Source organism: Triticum dicoccoides, chromosome 6A (genome assembly GCF_002162155.2).
Source record: "Triticum dicoccoides isolate Atlit2015 ecotype Zavitan chromosome 6A, WEW_v2.0, whole genome shotgun sequence".
Lineage (NCBI taxonomy): Eukaryota > Viridiplantae > Streptophyta > Magnoliopsida > Poales > Poaceae > Triticum > Triticum dicoccoides.
The window spans coordinates 132,452,006-132,471,521 of NC_041390.1; positions in this window are offsets into that span (position 1 = coordinate 132,452,006).

The following is a 19,516-nucleotide window of genomic DNA, read 5'->3' on the forward strand; positions in this document are numbered from 1 at the left end:
GCATCAACCTGAGCGCACCAGAACATCACGGCAACCTTCCGCATCTTCCTTAGCTCCGGTAAATCTTCTATCTTTTCCCTCGCAGATCTAGCCTAGGGTTTCACAGTTCTTCAGTGTTCATCGTCTGCCTCTTTCTCATACAATAGATCTTTAGATGAATCCGCAAATCTTTATTCTGTGCAATGATAGTTGTTTGACCTTCGCCTTTACTTATGCATCTCAAACCATGGGTCTATATGAATGTTTTGCTCATTGGTTCGGTACTGCTCCTTTGAACCTCTAAGTATTTGTCTCTTCTCTGAACTTGCTTCAGATCCAATGCTGTAAAGAAATCTTGTGAAACCTGTTTGTGCGTACTTGTCCATCCGCAATCTCAGCTTTTCATTGCTTAGATCAGGCGGTTTAACCTTATAGAAATTTTTCCAAACCGGCATATGTCATTAGTCCCCTTGTTGAACCGCCAGATGTTGGTTGCTTCATGAAACTCCGGTTCAGATAGTTCTGTCTCCAGTTTAACAGTGCCCATACCAACGTACCTTGATCAAATGCATTTTTGAACCGGGATCTTCTACCTTGTAGATTCCATCATGGCCAAGCAAGTATATGAGTGCAATTGGGTTCCTTCTCGCATCACAGAGGATCAACTGGACGATTTAGTCCTGATTGGCGCTTTAGGCAGCAAAGATACCATCCATTGGAGGGCTCCTGGCAAAGAATGCCCTCCCACACCTCGAGAAGGAGAGGTTGTTGTTTTCGTAGATCACTTAGCCCAGGGCTTTAAGCCGCCCGGTTCTAAATTTTACCGGGATGTTTTAGCCGATTTCCAACTCCATCCGCAAGACACTGGCCCCAACTCTGTTACAAATATGTGGCACTTCCAAGTGCTCTGTGAGGTGTTCTTTCAAGAGGAGCCCACAGTGGAATTGTTCAGAGACCTTTTCCATCTAAACCGCCGTACTGAGTTTACTGATGGCTCTAATACGGAGTTGGGTGGCATGGCGATTCAGAAAAGGAAAGAGGTCACATACCCTCACGCCAAGCTGCACAGTCATCCCAAGGAGTGGAATCAGACATGGTTCTACTGCAAAGACACCTCCCCTGCTGGTGAGAATCCCTTGTCTGGCTTTCGTCCGGAGCGGCTCAGCAATACACACCCTTTTCCTCAAAGATTGACTGCCTAGGAGAGAAGCAAATATGCTCCCCATCTGTCAAAGCTCAAATCTTTTATGGCCAACGGTTTAACAGGGGTTGATCTCGCTCGCTGTTGGATATCATGGAGCATACTGCCCCTTAGTCAGCGCTCTGGTTTGATGTGTGAGTATACTGACAGTGTTGATGACCCACTGCAACATTCAAAACTCCAGCTCTCCGATGAAGAAATCACAGAGGCTATGCATAAGATACTGAATGAACCAGAACACGTCTGCGCTAGAACCGGCCTGCTTCCCTTCTGTGCCACCAACAAACCGCCAGCTGTAAGACTTTGATTTTTCTCTTTGCTGAATCTGTTATTGATATGTCTGGTCATTGTTTTTAATATCAGTGTCTGCATAATCAGGGCAATGATCCGTTTTGGAGCAAAAATCTGCCGCAGGAGAAACCAGAAAAAACAGACAAACCGGAAAAGAGCAACCCGGCAAAAGACTAAAGCTGTGAAGAAGACTGCCCACAGGAAAAGAACCACTGCATCTTCTAATCCGGCCCCTGATGATGAGGTGGATAATCCGGACTTTGAGGTATTGACTCACTTGGTTTATTTTTCATGCGTCTTAATAATGATGGTATTTGCCAGGATGATGCCGAAGCCAGCCACGCGGATGTTGCAGATATAATTATTCTCTCTTCCGATTCAGAAACTTTGCCTTCACAAAAAATCCGTCAGGCAAACCGGAAAGTTAAATTTTCTCATCCTCTTGCTTATTTGGATCCTAAACTTCTTATGAAGACCCAACAACACGAAGCTCGTCGCACCACCCGGCACAGCGGCCAGGTAGTTACCTCCGCCGGTTTACTGAACAGTCCGGTTCGGAAACGCCATTCAGAGGCCTCTAATTTGCTTGTCAGTGCTTGTCCTAAAGCGGGCTGCTTTCGTCAACCTCTTAATCTGTCTGACTCCGATTACCAGGTTACTTCCCACTCATCTTCTGGCGAGTCATCGGCTACTCAGCTCCCACCGCTCAAAACGGTGCTTGGGTAAGCTATACTTATTGTGATGTTTGCAGTACATTGCCTTAGAAAATATGCTGTATTTGATTTTGTTATTCTTCTCAGGGCCAAACCTAGGCCAAGCAAGAAGGCCCGCTTGGACAAAGCGGCCGAAGAAGATGTCATTCTTGAACCAGGCAAGACACCCAATCTTGAAGCGGCTATTCCTGAGGATATACCCAACGATCCACCACAGCAGGACGATGATCTTATTGCTGAAGAGAGACCTACTGGCGCCTCAGGTCCTGTCAATCAGCCCACAGGTTCCATCCGGATTGAAAGTTCCACCGGTCCAGCAAAACCTACTAACAAGCCAACAACCCCAGTGCAAACAGGCGGTACCCAGGATGATGAGGTTGTCATTACTGGCACTGGCCATACTGAGCCAAGCAATCCTGTCGCTTTATCCAAACATTCTGCCAAGGAAGAATTTGCTGCCTTTCGCAAAGGCAAGTGGAACGCTGATCTGACGACTTATGCTGCTCTGAACGCCCAATATATCCATTCCGGCTATCTGAACCGGTTGTATACCAGTCGCGACTATGAAGCCGGTCTGGTTAATATGATGAAAGAGAAATATGAGGTAACTTCCATATGCTCCTTCCTGCTTGTATGCTTCCATTCTTGCTGACTCTCCTAGCCCCCAAGGGCCGGTTTGTAATATTCTTTCAAACCGGGACTTACCAATATAAATCTTGATGCTTTGAAATTCGCTGATGTAGCCCCCAAGGGCCAGTTCAACTTAACGTAGTTAAACCGGTACTTTAAGTAATTGAAATTGCCGCATCAGAATATATACGAGCAAATAGCCATTAGCCCCCAAGTGCCAAGTTGAATACTTGTATTGATCTTGGGACTTTGTAAGCAATTGAAAGATGAAGACCGAATATGCATTAGCCCCCAAGTGCTAAGTGCATAACTTGTTATGTGATTGGTACTTGAATCCTTATACCGATTTGTTGAAGCATATATCTGTATGCATGCAGGCGGAGCTGAAGACGAAAGAAAACCAAGTCACCGATCTCTAAGAAAACCTGAAAACCCAACAAGATGAAACCTCCAAAGCAAAAGAGGAATTGGCCAGCGCTTTAAGCGCCATGGAACAGCTTAAGGAGAGCTTCAAGAAGAAGCGGGCGGATTGGGCCACTGAAAAGTCCGCTTTGATCAAACGAGCAGAGGATGCCGAGGCTGCACTAAAACCAGTGGCGGATGAACTGACCAGCATAAAGCGGCACGTGCATGCCATGACTACTGCTATCTTTGGTAAGCCAGTTTGCCTTCTGAATTGGCTCTGCCTTCTGACAGAGTCGCCGGTTTATTAACCCTTTATGGTATTTCAGGGACACGCATTGGTCACTTGGGGTCAGATGTGCGGAAGAAACTAAAAGCCGCCTATACATTGGTTGAACAATTGTATACTGGTGCCCAACGGATCATCTGTACCGCATCTCATAACAAACCAGCGCCCACTTTGATTCAAGATACTCTGATGAAACTATCGGTGCTTCCTGCCCAGGTTGAAGAGCTGAAGAAATCTGCTGCTCCAACTGGTGCAGTCAATGCCTTAATCCGGGCAAAAGCCTGGGTGCCGGATTTTGATCCTATTGAAGTGGCTCAGGGCTATCCCAGCTTGAAGGAAGATGGGTCAGAATTTGGCGAAGCGGATCTGCAAGCAATAAACCGGGAGGTACGTCCGCTAGCTTGTCAACTGGCTGAGGAAGCAGACTTGTCTCATTATCAAGCCCAATATGACAGTCAGAACAAGCGAATAGCTGCACTAATCCATGAATCGGAAAATCTGATCCCTCCAATCCGTAAGCATACTTATGCTCCCGATATTGACCGGTCATTGCTGATCCATGATGAAGCTTTTTTTCAAGCATTAATGGGAATCGACTGGACAACTGTGGATTTCCAGCCACTGGGTAGAGAAACGGAGGCCGAAGCGGCGCAGGATGACCCACAACCATCAGGCCAGGCTGGTGACCAAACTTGAACCGGAAGCCGGTTTTAAACTGCCTCTCCTTTGCGAAAAACAATTATATTATTATGGGCACCATGTTGCCTTGTAATAGGCTAGCTGATACCTTTGATGTTGATATGCCTTCATGCATAATTTGTTCTTCCTATGGTAATGAACTTTCCAAAACACTTTCTGAAATGAAAAATTCGTCAAGTGCCACCGCGGTTGTACCGTCAGGTGGAATATGATGTCTGCATATATGAAATCAAAACAAAATTTTAAGTATATGATCAAATTTTTGAGATACATAATACCTGCCATCATTGAGCGTGAAGTTGGCTTGGCCAATCTTGAAGCGAAGTTTTGCAAACCCACACTGTTGGAGGAGATAACAACTCCTGTATATATATATGACGCTGGTTTACCATATAAACCGTGTCGGGTTATAATAAATACCGTGTTACTCCATAAGAGGATGTTAACAACAAGGATCAAACCGGACAAATAGTCTCCGGATTGACGTGAACTGTGTTCCGTCAATTGATTGGTTAAAAAACTTTGTCGGTTTAAAAAACACAATGAAAAGCAAAAAAAACCTTCAAAGAAAAGTGTGAAGCAAAAGCAACGACAAAACCGTTTACCAAAAAGGTTTATTTAAGCTGATCAAATGGCGTTACCATGGCCAAACACGACCAAGCTCCTGTTAGGTGTAACTATGGTTCTAGTCAGCCAGGTCCCCAAATGAAACCGTGGCATTTATGCCGACCAAATGGCATGGTCATGGTTCGGGTTCGACCAAGCCCCCAAGTGATTCTGTGGCCTTAGGCCGATCAAGAGGCATGACTGGTTCAGACATGACCAAGTCCCCAAGTGATCTGGTGGCTCTCGCCTATCAAGAGGCATGGTATTAGTTCGGACACGACCAATCCTCCAAGTGATATAACACGATGCTTTTAGCAAAGCGAACTCAAGGGGTAAACTGGAGGCCGCTTTAGAGCAACTCCGTGTAACCTCACATGATGTAAAAGAACAGATACCCCGCTTTAGCTGAGGTTCCGGTTTATTATATTTAATCATAATATATACATTGTCGTAATATGTACATAAGTATAGCCAATGGCTCAGGTATAGTAAGGCCGAAGATGAGCTATATTCCATGGCCTGTTAGTCTCCTCCTCTGATGTACGTGAGTCCTTATGCTCTCGAATATCGATCAGATAGTACGACCCGTTGTGCAGATTCTTGCTGACCATGAAAGGCCCCTCCCAAGGTGGGGATAGCTTATGCATATCAGTCTGATCTTGGATGAGCCGAAGCACCAAATCTCCTTCCTGAAAGGTTCTGGTTCTGACCCGGCGACTGTGATAACGACGAAGATCCTGCTGGTAAATCGCCGATCGGGCGGCTGCGATGTCACGCTCTTCATACAACCGGTCCAAAGCATCTTGCCATGCTGTCTTGTTGTCCGCTTCAATATAAGCCGTGACACGAGGCGAAGCATGACGGATATCACTGGGGAGAACCGCCTCCACTCCATAAACCATGAAGAACGGTGTGTATCCTGTTGATCTGTTGGGTGTTGTATTGATGCTCCATAACACAGATGGTAATTCTTCTACCCAACAACCCGGCGTTCTCTGCAAAGGAACCATGAGCCGGGGCTTGATGCCTCTCAAGATCTCTTGATTAGCTCTTTCTGCTTGACCATTGGACTGTGGATGTGCCACTGATGAAACGTCGAGCCGGATGTGCTCCCGTTCGCAGAACTCCTTCATAGCACCTTTGGACAAATTGGTACCATTATCTGTGATAATACTGTGCGGAAAGCCAAACCGGAAAATCACCTTTTTGATGAACTGAACCGCCGTGGCCGCATCACACTTGCTAACAGGTCTGCCTCCACCCACTTTGTAAACTTGCCAACCGCCACCAGGAGGTGGGTCTTCTTATCTTTGGACCTTTTGAAAGGCCCAACCATATCCAGCCCCCAAGTCACAAACGGCCAAGTAATTGGAATCATTCTCAATTCTTGAGCCGGTACATGAGCACGCCTTGAAAACCTTTGGCAACCATCACATCGTCTGACCAGATCCTCCGCATCAGCATGAGCAGTTAACCAATAAAAACCATGGCGAAACGCTTTAGCCACCAAAGACTTTGAACCGGCGTGGTGACCACAATCTCCTTCGTGGATCTCACGCAAAATTTCACGACCTTCTTCAGGAGACACGCAACGTTGAAAAGCTCCTGATATACTGCAATGATGCAATTCGCTGTTGATGATAGCCATGGACTTGGATCGCTGGATTATCTGCCGGGCTAGAATCTCATCCTCTGGCAACTCACCCCGGTTGTTGTATGCCAGGTAAGGAAGCGTCCAATCTGGAATAACATGAAGAGACGCCACCAATTGAGCCTCCGGATCAGGAATAGCCAAATCCTCTTCAACAAGGATCTTGATCGACGGGTTGTGCAGCACATCCAGAAAAACATTGGGTGGGACCGGTTTGCGCTGAGAGCCGAGCCGGCTTAAAGCGTCTGCCGCTTCATTTTTCTGCCGGTCCATGTGGTCCACCTGATAGCCTTTGAAATAACCTGCGACAGTATCCACCTCACGACGATATGCTGCCATGAGTGGGTCCTTGGAGTCCCAAGTGCTAGACACTTGCTGAGCCACAAGGTCCGAGTCACCGAAGCACTTACCTCGACTTAGATTCATCTCCTTAGCCATCCGGAGACCATGGAGCGAGGCTTCATACTCAGCTGCATTGTTAGTACAAGGGAACATTAAACGGAGAACATAACAAAACTTATCACCTCGTGGGGAAGTTAATACGACTCCAGCTCCCGAGCCTTCCAACTGCCTGGATCCGTCAAAATGGATGGTCCAATACATATGATTCGGCTTTTCTTCAGGTGCTTGCATTTCCGTCCAATCGTTGATGAAATCAACAAGTGCTTGAGACTTAACCACTGTCCGAGGCACATACTTTAAACCGTACGGCCCCAGCTCTATGGCCCACTTTGCAATCCGGCCAGTTGCTTCCCGGTTCTGGATGATATCTCCCAAAGGAGCAGAACTGACCACCGTAATTGAGTGCCCTTGGAAATATTGTTTAAGCTTCTGGCTTGCCATAAAAACTCCATACACCAGCTTCTGCCAATGCGGATACCTTTGCTTGGACTCACTGAGCACCTCGCTGATATAATAGACCGGACGTTGAACCGGATGCTCCTTACCTGCCTCCTTTCGCTCCACCACAATAGCTACGCTGACCGCCCGAACATTAGCAGCAACATATAGCAGTAACGGCTCCTTGTCAATGGGAGCGGCGAGCACAGGCGGATTGGCAAATTGCCGCTTTAAGTCCTCAAATGCTTTATCAGCAGCAGAACTCCAGACAAACCGATCCGTCTTTTTCAACATCTGATACAAAGGGATTGCCTTCTCACCCAGGCGACTGATAAACCGGCTTAGCGCAGCAATCCGGCCTGCCAGGCGTTGAACATCATTGATACACTTCGGTTTAGCCAGGGAGGTGATAGCCGTGATCTTCTCCGGATTAGCCTCAATTCCCCTGTTGGACACTAGAAAACCCAATAGCTTGCCCGCCGGTACACCAAAGACACACTTGTCCGGATTAAGTATCATCTTGTATGTTCTCAGGTTATCAAAGGTTTCCTTCAAATCATCAATCAGAGTCTCCTTCTCCCTGGATTTAACCACGATATCATCCACGTAAGCATGTACATTACGGCCAATCTGCTTGTGAAGACAAATTTGTACACATCGTTGGTAAGTTGCCTGGGCACTCTTGAGCCCGAAGGGCATAGACACATAGCAAGAAGGCTCCAAAGGGAGTTATAAATGCTATCTTCTCCTAGTCCTTAACTGCCATTTTGATCTGATGATAGCCAGAATACGCATCCAAAAACTTAAACGCTCACAACCCGCCGTAGCATCAATAATTTGATCAATACGGGGGAGGGCAAAAGGATCTGCTGGACAAGCTTTATTAAGATCTGTGTAATCCACACACATGCGCCAGGTGCCGTTTTTCTTGAGGAACAGCACCGGATTGGCAAGCCACTCAGGGTGAAAAACTTCAACAATAAAGCCAGCTGCTAAGAGCCTGGCTACCTCTTCTCCAATCGCCTTGCGTCTTTCTTCGCTAAACTGGCGGAGGAACTGTTTCACCGGTTTATATTTAGGATCCACATTAAGTGTGTGCTCAGCGAGTTGCGTAAACGCCGTGTACGGGCCGTTCCTTCAAGCATCATGGTGAAGTATTTCGCACACGCCGTGTCATCCACATCAAGCATCTCCATGGCCATCTCATAGCTCTCCATCCATGTCTCTGGAGGTTGATCCGCCGTATAATTTGGTACCTTACGCGGGCCTTTGAAATCCTTGGGCAGGCGCACGTTGCGTAAAGCGGGGATAAGGCAAGGCACCCCCAAAGAACTAGAAGTAACACCAGGTTCGATCGAGATGGTTGGACGAACCGGCGTGAGCTGCCGAGCCTGATGATGTGCAGCTAACTCGGCCTCCCTGCGTGCTCGGGCCCGGTTCACCACTTCCTGAGCGTCATCAGCACCACCCATTGGGTTGTTGCCATAGGGTGCTCCATGTCGTTCATTACTCGACACTGCTGGTTCATCCATATGTCTGCTATAGCTCCGGCTTGGACGGGGGGTCGAGTGGATCCGGTCGCGGCTGTACGAGTACGCTTCCTGTTGGGCCAAAGCTGTCCTCAGAAGTTCCTTGACCCGTCGCGTCTCTACTGCCTGCGGCGAGTCACCTTCAATTGGAATGGCCTCCAGTTGTGCAGCAGCGGCAACAAGATTGTCCATTGGGTTGGAGTAGTGACCCAGAGGTGTTAAAGCATCCTGAGATATAACGGTGTTTTGACGAGGCGGGTCCATCTGACGAGGCTGAACCGGTGCACTGGTCCCAGGGGCTTCTGCCCGGTTCCCCTCCAGCGGATTGCCGGCTCTTGGTCCTGGAGTGTTGAAAAGGTCTCTGGCCTCGAAAACCGGAGGTAAGCGGGATCGGTGCTTCCTCGTCATGACTTCATGCGACGCGCTCTGGTCCAACATAAGCCTGTAGGCCTGTGCGTCTAAAGTGGCCCGCTCTGCGGCCATCCTGGTGTCCTCAGCCGCCAGATCCGCCTTGGCCTGGGTAATCTGTTCCTTTACCTTTGCAATCTCCATGTTGTGAACGTCCTGATCTGGCGGATTAACTTCCGCCATAAGCACAGCCAACGCATCAAATAGTTCTGATAGAACCTGAGCCGGCAGGCGCACAGGGCCTCCTGCCCCGGCAGCCGTCGCCGCTGCTGAACCGGAGATTGTTGCCGCAGCTGTCGAAGAATGAAGTGCTGCTTGTGTTCCGGCCATGAATATTCCAACCCGGTTGGGCAGATCAGAGGGGTCCGGAATACTGTCGCCATCGGAACAGCTCCCAATCCGGCCATCTTGTAGCTGATAAAGAGATTCAGTTTCTCCGGTCGAAGATTCATCACCGGAACAAATGGTAGTCGCCCCGCGAAATTCCGATCCGTCCTCATAACTTCCTCCATGGATGACTCCCACGAAGGCATGCTTCATGGCCGGTTTAACCCGGGCGGATTGCGCACGCTGAGCCGTCTCGACGAGGTCGGTGCAGATGTCCGGCTCAGGGCCCGGTTCACCGATCTTGCCAATGAAAACGTGAATGCTACCAAAGGGGACCCGGTACCCGTACTCAATTGAGCTGGCCTCGGGGCCCCAGCCTGCGTCGTCGATGTAGAGCTTGCCGCGACGACTCTTAGTCATCCGGCCTACAGCGTAGCCCTCGAGTCCTTCAAAGTGGCCCTCCAAGAACCGGAAACCATCATGCGATAGCCCCACGGTGGGCGCCAACTGTCGTGGTTTGGTCACGGCAGATGTCCTAGAGAAAGGACTTAGTCGTGGAGCCATCGCGACGGGTTAGCTTGAAGGGGTTAAAGCGGACACAAGGACGCAAGAGAGTTTATACTAGTTCGGCCCCTTCGATGAAGGTAAAAGCCTACGTCTAGTTGTGATGGAATTGATGGGGTTTCGATGACTAGGGAGCAAACAAGCTTCGCCTATGTCTCGAGTTGTTGTCTGTTGTCCTTGAATCGCCGCCGGGTCGTCCCCTTATATACACGGGTGACTCTCGTCGGCTTACGGAGTCCCAATACCGGCTCATAGATGTGTCCGGTTTGGTCTCTTCTTATTCCTAACTTACAATACAGGTTAACTACTAACGCCGGTTTACGGCTGCAGGCCTTGAGCCGACCATGGGCCTTGAGCCCTCCTCTGTCTTCTTGGGCTTTAACTTACTTAACTACTGACGAAGTTAACCCGGCCCAGATAGGCCGGTTTATGCCCGGTAGTAATATCCCAAACACTAAGTGTTCCTCCGGTGTTCGGGAGTTGCATGATCTCATAGTCATAGGAACATGTATAACTTATGAAGAAAGCAATAGCAACAAACTAAAGATCATCGTGCTAAGCTAACGGATGGGTCAAGTCAATCACATCATTATCTAATGATGTGATCGCGTTCATCAAGTGACAACTCATGTCTATGGTCAGGAAACTTAACCATCTTTGATTAATGAGCTAGTCAAGTAGAGGCATACTAGTGACACTTTGTTTGTCTATGTATTCACACATGTACTAAGTTTCCGATTAATACAATTCTAGCATGAGTAATAAACATTTATCATGATATAAGGAAATATAAATAACAACTTTGTTATTGTGAAAGCACAAGTGCTCCCTAGGTGGTTTTGATAATTGATGACAACATATCTCTTGTTGGACTAACATTTCTATCTAGCATGTTTCAGGTAAGTTCAACAATGGAGTGGCATGGACTAAAGGTTGTGGGAACTCCTTCAAAATGCCAAGGACAAAGGATTGGCTAAAGCTTCAAGCTCAATACTCTTCATTTTACATTTTAGTGATCCAAGATCACATTGAGTCCATAGGAAAAGCCAATACTATCAAGGAGGGATGAGGTGTTGCTTAATGAGCCTCTTGCTTCATGTGCTTAATGATATGCTCCAAAATCCTCAGCTACTTTCCCACTTCCACATATGACCTAAACCCTAAGCCAAACTCGGTCCTACCGATTCTTCCTATCCGGCGCCACCGAGTTTCACTTGTCATAAGCCACTGCCAAACCCTAATCATTTCGGTCTCACCGATGGGATCTCGGTCTCACCGAGATGGGCTTGCAAACTCTCTGTTACCCATTGCAATATTCTCGGTCCCACCGAGATATGCAATCGGTTCCACCGAGTTTGCTTGGCCAAATCTCAGTTTCACTTATTACCCAAATCGGTCCCACCGAGTTTGAGTAATCGGTCAAACCGAGTTTTGGATTTACCCTAACCCTAGCACATCGGTCCCACCGAGTTGATCCAGTCGGTCCCACCGAAATCTCTAACGGTCACTAGGTTTACATTTTCGGTCCGACTGAGTTTATTGATTCGGTCCCACCGAGATTGGTAAACTATGTAATGGTTGGATTTTGTGTGGAGGCTATATATACCCCTCCACCTCCTCTTCATTCGAGGAGAGAGCCATCAGAACACATACACCATTCCAACTCACATGTTCTGAGAGAGAACCACCTACTCATGTGTTGAGACCAAGGCATTCCATTCCTACCATATGAATCTTGATCTCTAGCCTTCCCAAGTTGCTTTCCACTCAAATCTTCTTTCCACCAAATCCAAATCCTATGAGAGAGAGTTGAGTGTTGGGGAGACTATCATTTGAAGCACAAGAGCAAGGAGTTCATTACCTACACACCATTTGTTACTTCTTGGAGAGTGGTGTCTCCTAGATTGGCTAGGTGTCACTTAGGAGCCTCCGACAAGATTGTGGAGTTGAACCAAGGAGTTTGTAAGGGCAAGGAGATCGCCTACTTCGTGAAGATCTACCGCTAGTGAGGCAAGTCCTATGTGGGCGATGGCCATGGTGGGATAGACAAGGTTGCTTCTTCGTGGACCCTTTGTGGGTGGTTGCTTCTTCGTGGACCCTTCGTGAGTGGAGCCCTGTGTGGACTCGCGCAACCGTTACCCTTGGGTGGAGCCCTGTGTGGACTCGCGCAACCGTTACCCTTCGTGGGTTGAAGTCTCCATCAACGTGGATGTAGGATAGCACCACCTATCCGAACCACGGGAAAAACACCTGTGTCTCCAATTACGTTTGATCTCTCCAAACCCTTCCCTTTACATTCTTGCAAGTTGCATGCTTTACATTCCGCTGCTCATATACTCTTTGCATGCTTGCTTGATATGTATTGTGTGTGTTGAAATTGTGCCTAAACTCCACTTAAACCGAAAAAGCTTAAAAATTGCAACTTGAGCATTATGTGTCTAATCACCCCCTCTAGACACATCTACTTCTAGATCCTACAAGTGGTATCAGAGCTTTGGTCTCCATTGCCTTGGTTTAATCACCATTGGAGGAAGATGGATGTGTCTACATTAGGGAGTCTTAGACATAGAGTGCCTATTCTTGATGGAGAGTATTTCCATGAGTGGAAAAATGAGATGCTTGTAATCTTCAATCAATATCATTTGAACAAGTATATTGCTAGCCCTTGTGCACCTCATATTGATCCTTTGCATCCTACCCTAGATGAAGATATTGACATGATTCGCAATCTTAGAACTATTGAGCTCATCATTAGAGGATTGCCCAAAAATTTGATTGCTAATTTGCCTACTCACAATTGTGCCTATACCATATGGAAATTTCTTGAGGAACGATTTCCCGATTATTCCTTGAAAACTTTGGATGAAATTCTCCATAAATCTATTGCCTTGAGTAAGATGAACTCTAGTGATCCTAGTTTTGGTAAATGTCTTTTGGAACTTGCCAATCTTAAGCATGCTAAAGGAGATGTTGGAATCATTAATGATATCATATTCAAAGCTATAAGAATTCATAAAAGTAACCACTTTGATCATTTATCTAATGAATTACCCTCTCTAGGAAATGATGAGTCACAAGATCATGATGAACATGAATATTATGATGATGATGATAGTGACTTCGATCTTGATGATGCAATGAGACATTTTGGTCTTATGGCAAATCTTCGGGGATATGAATTAGGAGGAAAGGAATGGGTTCTTGATAGTGGATGTACTGATCATATGACCGGAGATGAAGAGATGTTTCGTGAGCTTACTGAAAACAACGGCCCTCGAAAATATGTCACCTTTGGTGATAATTCAAAGGGTAAAGTGGTTGGCCTTGGTAAGGTGGCCATCTCACATAATAGTTCCATTCAAAATGTCATGCTCGTTGAATCTCTTGGCTACAACTTACTTTCAGTATCTAGACTTGCTGATTTCGGTTTGAATGTCCTATTTACTGAGGTAGATTGCCAAGTATTTCGTTGAGACAATCATAAAATGGTCTTTACGGGTATGCGTAGAGGTGATCTTTACATTGTCGATTTCTCTAAAAAGGCACAACCTAAAACTTGCTTTGTTGCTAAATCCTCAAAAGGTTGGTTGTGGCATAGACGACTAGGTCACGTTGGCATGAGAAACCTGGACAAGCTTATTAAAGGAAATCATATCTTTGGAGTTAACGATGTCATATTTGATAAGGATAGACTTTGCAGTGCTTGTCAAGCAGGTAAACAGGTTGGAGGAAGACATCCCGTGAAGAACATCATGACCACAAGGAGGCCACTCGAGCTACTTCACATGGATCTTTTTGGTCCCAACGCCTACAAGAGTCTCGGTGGAAATTCTTTTGGTCTAGTTATAGTTGATGATTTTTCAAGATTTACGTGGGTGTTCTTTCTTAATGACAAGTCGCGGGTCCAGAAGATCTTCAGAAACTTCGCTAGGAAGGCCCAAAATCAGTTTGATGTGAAGATCAAGAAGGTTCGGAGTGACAACGGAACGGAGTTCAAGAACGCAAATGTGGACACCTTTCTTGACGAAGAAGGGATTTCACACGAGTTCTCGGCTACGTACACACCTCAACAAAATGGAGTTGTTGAGAGGAAGAACCGGACGCTCATCGAAATGGCAAGAACGATGCTTGATGAATACAAGACGCCAAAGCACTTTTGGGCAGAAGCGGTTGAGACAACTTGTCACGCAACAAATTGCTTATATCTTCACAAGCTACTCGGCAAGATGGCATACGAGCTTCTCACCGGTAACAAACCCCAAGTTGGATACTTTCGAGTATTCGGCTCAAAGTGCTACATTCTTGATAAGCATCATCGTTCAAAATTTGCTCCTAAAACTCATGAAGGTTTTCTACTTGGTTATGGCTCAAACTCTCACACTTACCGTGTCTACAACAATTTCACCTGAAAGGTTGAAGAGACGGTAGATGTGAATTTTGATGAATCTAATGGCTCGCAAATAGAGAAATTGCCAATTGATGTAGGAGACAAAGACTCTTCAGAAGCAATTCAAGACTTGTCCATCAGCAAAATTCGTCCAACGGAGGTGAAGGAGAGTACTTCATCCATCCAAGTGGAAGCTTCTACTTCATGACAAGGTGAACCAAGAATCGACACGGAAGCATCCACAAGTGGGACACACCAAGATGAAGAAAACGAGGAAGTACGTCAAGATGAACATCAACAACCTCCTTCTCCACCACGACAAGAGAACGACGACGTCAACAATGAAAAAGGCCAAGAAGAAGAACAAGATGAAGAAGATGTTCAACGAAGACCCAAGCAAAAGCTCTCACGAGTTCGAGCAAGAATTGCCAAAGATCATCCCGTCGAGCAAATCCTCAATGATATACAAACCGGGAGAATCACTCGCTCAAAAACTCGTTTAGCTAACTTTTGTGAAAACTATTCGTTCATCTCTAGCATTGAACCAATGAAGGTTGAAGAAGCACTGGAAGATCCGGATTGGATAAATGCTATGCATGAAGAGCTACATAATTTTGAGAGAAACCAAGTTTGGACATTGGTTGAGAAGCCCGACAACAACCACAACATCATTGGTACCAAATGGGTGTTTCGCAACAAGCAAGATGAAGATGGACAAGTGGTTCGCAACAAAGCACGTCTCGTCACCCAAGGGTACACAAAAGTCGAAGGTATGGACTATGGTCGTATGCTCCCGTTGCTAGACTTGAGTCCATTCGCATCTTACTTGCCTATGCTAATCACCATAATATCACCTTGTACCAAATGGACATTAAAAGTGCTATTCTAAATGGTGAAATAGAGGAGGAAATTTATGTCAAACAACCTCCCGGCTTTGTCAATCCTAAGAAACCAAATCATGTTTACAAACTTCACAAAGCTCTTTATGGTCTTAAACAAGCTCCTAGAGCATGGTATAAATGCTTGACCAAGTTCCTTACTACAAGTGGTTTTGAAATTGGTAAAATTGATTCTACTCTTTTTACTAAAAGGGTTAATGGAGAACTATTTGTATGCCAAATTTATGTTGATGATATCATATTTGGTTCAACTAACCCTCTCTTTAGTGAAAAGTTTGGAAAGCTAATGTCAGAGAATTTTGAGATGTCTATGATGAGTGAACTCAAATTCTTTCTCGGGTTGCAAATCAAGCAAACTAAGGAAGGTACATTTGTCTCTCAAACAAAGTACACCAAGGTCTTATTCAAGAAGTTCAATATGCAAGAATGCAAAGGTATGTCTACACCCATGCCTACTAGTGGACATAATGATTTGACCAAAGATGGTGAACCTGTTGATCAAAAGGTTTATCGCTCTATGATTGGTTCATTGTTATACCTATGTGCTTCACGTCCCGATATTATGCTAAGTGTGTGCATGTGTGCACGATATCAAGCTGCTCCTAAAGATTGTCATCTTAAGGCTGTGAAAAGGATAGTGAGATATTTAATCCATACACCAAATTTTGGCATTTGGTATCCCAAGAGGTCTTCTTTTGATCTTGTTGGCTATTCTGACTCGGATTATGCCGGAGACAAGGTTGATAGAAAGTCCACTTCGGGTACGTGTCAATTTCTTGGCAGATCTCTTGTGTCTTGGTCTTCCAAGAAACAAAACTCGGTATCCTTATCCACCGCCGAAGCGGAATACATTGCCGCTGGTTCATGTTGCGCTCAATTACTTTGGATGACCCAAACTCTTAAAGATTATGGGATTTATGTGAAACATGTTCCACTGCTTTGTGACAATGAAAGTGCTATCAAAATTGGTCATAATCCTATACAACATTCTCGAACTAAGCATATTGAAGTTCGTCATCATTTCATTCGAGATCATGTTGCTAAGGGTGACATAAATCTTAAGCATGTTCGCACCGACAAGCAATTAGCGGATATATTTACTAAACCACTTGATGAGAAAGTGTTTTGCAGGTTGAGAGGAGAATTGAACATCATTGATGCTTCGAACTTGGAGTAGAAACTCCATTGGATACATGCAAGACATGAGCTTATGACTAATCCATGATATATCTCTTATGATAACTATCTTATGTCTTGGATATATTTGCACCTTGCATGTTGTCTTACCCATGTAGGTGCTTGGTTGAATCTAATTCCATGAGATTGCGACTCACTCATATCTTGAGCAATCTCTACATCACCAAGACTCTACACAATAGTGGTTGAAGACAGGGAAGCACAAAACCACTCAAACATATCCTTTGACAAATTCTATGTTAAGCTTCATGATTGTCATTTTTGGATACACAAGTGCTCTTCCTTGCAAGAACTAACCCATGTAGGTAGATGAACTCAAACTCCAAGTGGTGCTCCCAACTCTTGATGAACTACATCAACCTTGAGCACCCACACAAGTTCAACTACATGAGCAAGAACCACACCACCACCCAAGGTATGTTATTCCATCTTAGAGAAGCTTTACTCCAAGACATGAGTCATAGCAACTCAACAAGATGTGAATACATCAAGATGCTTAAACGAAAAATGGTAACCCCATGTTGAGCTTAAACGATGAGTATGACCTATGATCAAGTGTTCTCACTTGACTCCTAAGTCAATATACTCTAACATAGGTGACTATGTCACCGCCCAATTCTAGATGAAGTTCTCTTGTGTTCTTTTTTGAGTTATTGCATTTGTCCCTTGCATATTTGTTTCCTTCTTTTTCAAACAAAAACAAAAACTTCATCTAGAAACTTTCACTCTTTTTTTTTGTTCTTGTTCTGCATATTTCTGCATCAAATTCATTGCAAATCTTTGTGAGATCTTACTTGACTAGTGAGCTGAGGTGACAAGTGTTTTTTTCTGTGATGAACTCGGTTTCACCGAATTGCCATTTTCGGTCCAACCGAATCCCTTCGGTACTACCGAAACATGCCACTCGGTGCCACCGATTTCGCAACAGGAAAAACAGTTTGCCACATATTCTATATTTCTTCTGATCCAGCTCCACTCAATGAATCTTGTCCTCTACAAGCATCACAGTTTTATTCCCTGCTTTGTACTGAATCTCAAGAACCAAACCTATTCGACGGATTCCAGGAAAAACCTTCTTGGAAATTGATGTCAAAGGGGGAGAGAGAGATCACATAAAAGCTTATCATCAGGGAGAGAGAGATACATCAAAAGCTTATCACCTACAAAGGAGGAAGTACTAAGGGGGAGAGAATACTCAAGGATCCCATATATTAAGGGGGAGCAAGAAATATCCAAGGGGGAGAGAATACTCAAGGATCCCAGATGCTTGATGTTCAAGAGGAGATATGCCACATGTCTTTTTGGGGGAAAGACATGTTCATATGAACTCATTTGAATTAAGCTCTGATTTTCTGTTTCCTATCTTCTCCCAATATCCCATGTACGATTCAGGGGGAGCAAGACACCTAAGGAAAAGAAATTAGTCAAATTTATTGCATATCTTTATTCTTGGGGACATGTTGAATTCTATGTGGTACCTTGTACTCACTCTCTACAAGTCATTCCAGTGTTGGTATTCTTGTGGCTTCTTTTGTTTGCTCTAGCTAGTGGATGTACCTGTGTTACCTAACCTTGTTTGTGCAGGTTCATTCCATCCTAAGCCAACTCAAGACCACAGGGTAAGTATATGCATCAAAATAATGAGTATGAGGAGTTCTTGCTTATGTACATACTGTTTGCAAGAAGGACTCATGAGCATGAAGGTATTTTCCTTGATAATCTTTTGCTCTGATGCATATGGCCAAGATGCATGTAACACATTGCCTACTCTGTCATGGTTATGCTCTCACATGCCTCTATATTTCATATTTACATGAGTGCATACATGTAGGTGGAGCCTATGCTTGTTACATGTCCTTCCAAAGCTTTACTTGCTGTTCTTTATATCTTTATATAAAGCTTTGATGTATGTTGCCATCAATTACCAAAAAGGGGGAGATTGAAAGCACAAGTGCTCCCTAGGTGGTTTTGATAATTGATGACAACATATCTCTTGTTGGACTAACATTTCTATCTAGCATGTTTCAGGTAAGTTCAACAATGGAGTGGCATGGACTAAAGGTTGTGGGAACTCCTTCAAAATGCCAAGGACAAAGGATTGGCTAAAGCTTCAAGCTCAAGACTCTTGATTTTACATTTTAGTGATCCAAGATCACATTGAGTCCATAGGAAAAGCCAATACTATCAAGGAGGGATGAGGTGTTGCTTAATGAGCCTCTTGCTTCATGTGCTTAATGATATGCTCCAAAATCCTCAGCTACTTTCCCACTTCCACATATGACCTAAACCCTAAGCCAAACTCGGTCCTACCGATTCTTCCTATCCGGCGCCACCGAGTTTCACTTGTCATAAGCCACTGCCAAACCTTAATCATTTCGGTCTCACCGATGGGATCTCGGTCTCACCGAGATGGGCTTGCAAACTCTCTGTTACCCATTGCAATATTCTCGGTCCCACCGAGATATGCAATCGGTTCCACCGAGTTTGCTTGGCCAAATCTCAGTTTCACTTATTACCCAAATCGGTCCCATCAAGTTTGAGTAATCGGTCAAACCGAGTTTTGGATTTACCCTAACCCTAGCACATCGGTCCCACCGAGTTGATCCAGTCGGTCCCACCGAAATCTCTAACGGTCACTAGGTTTACATTTTCGGTCTGACCGAGTTTATTGATTCGGTCCCACCGAGATTGGAAAACTGTGTAACGGTTGGATTTTGTGTGGAGGCTATATATACCCCTCCACCTCCTCTTCATTCGAGGAGAGAGCCATCAGAACGCATACACCATTCCAACTCACATGTTCTGAGAGAGAACCACCTACTCATGTGTTGAGACCAAGGCATTCCATTCCTACCATATGAATCTTGATCTCTAGCCTTCCCAAGTTGCTTTCCACTCAAATCT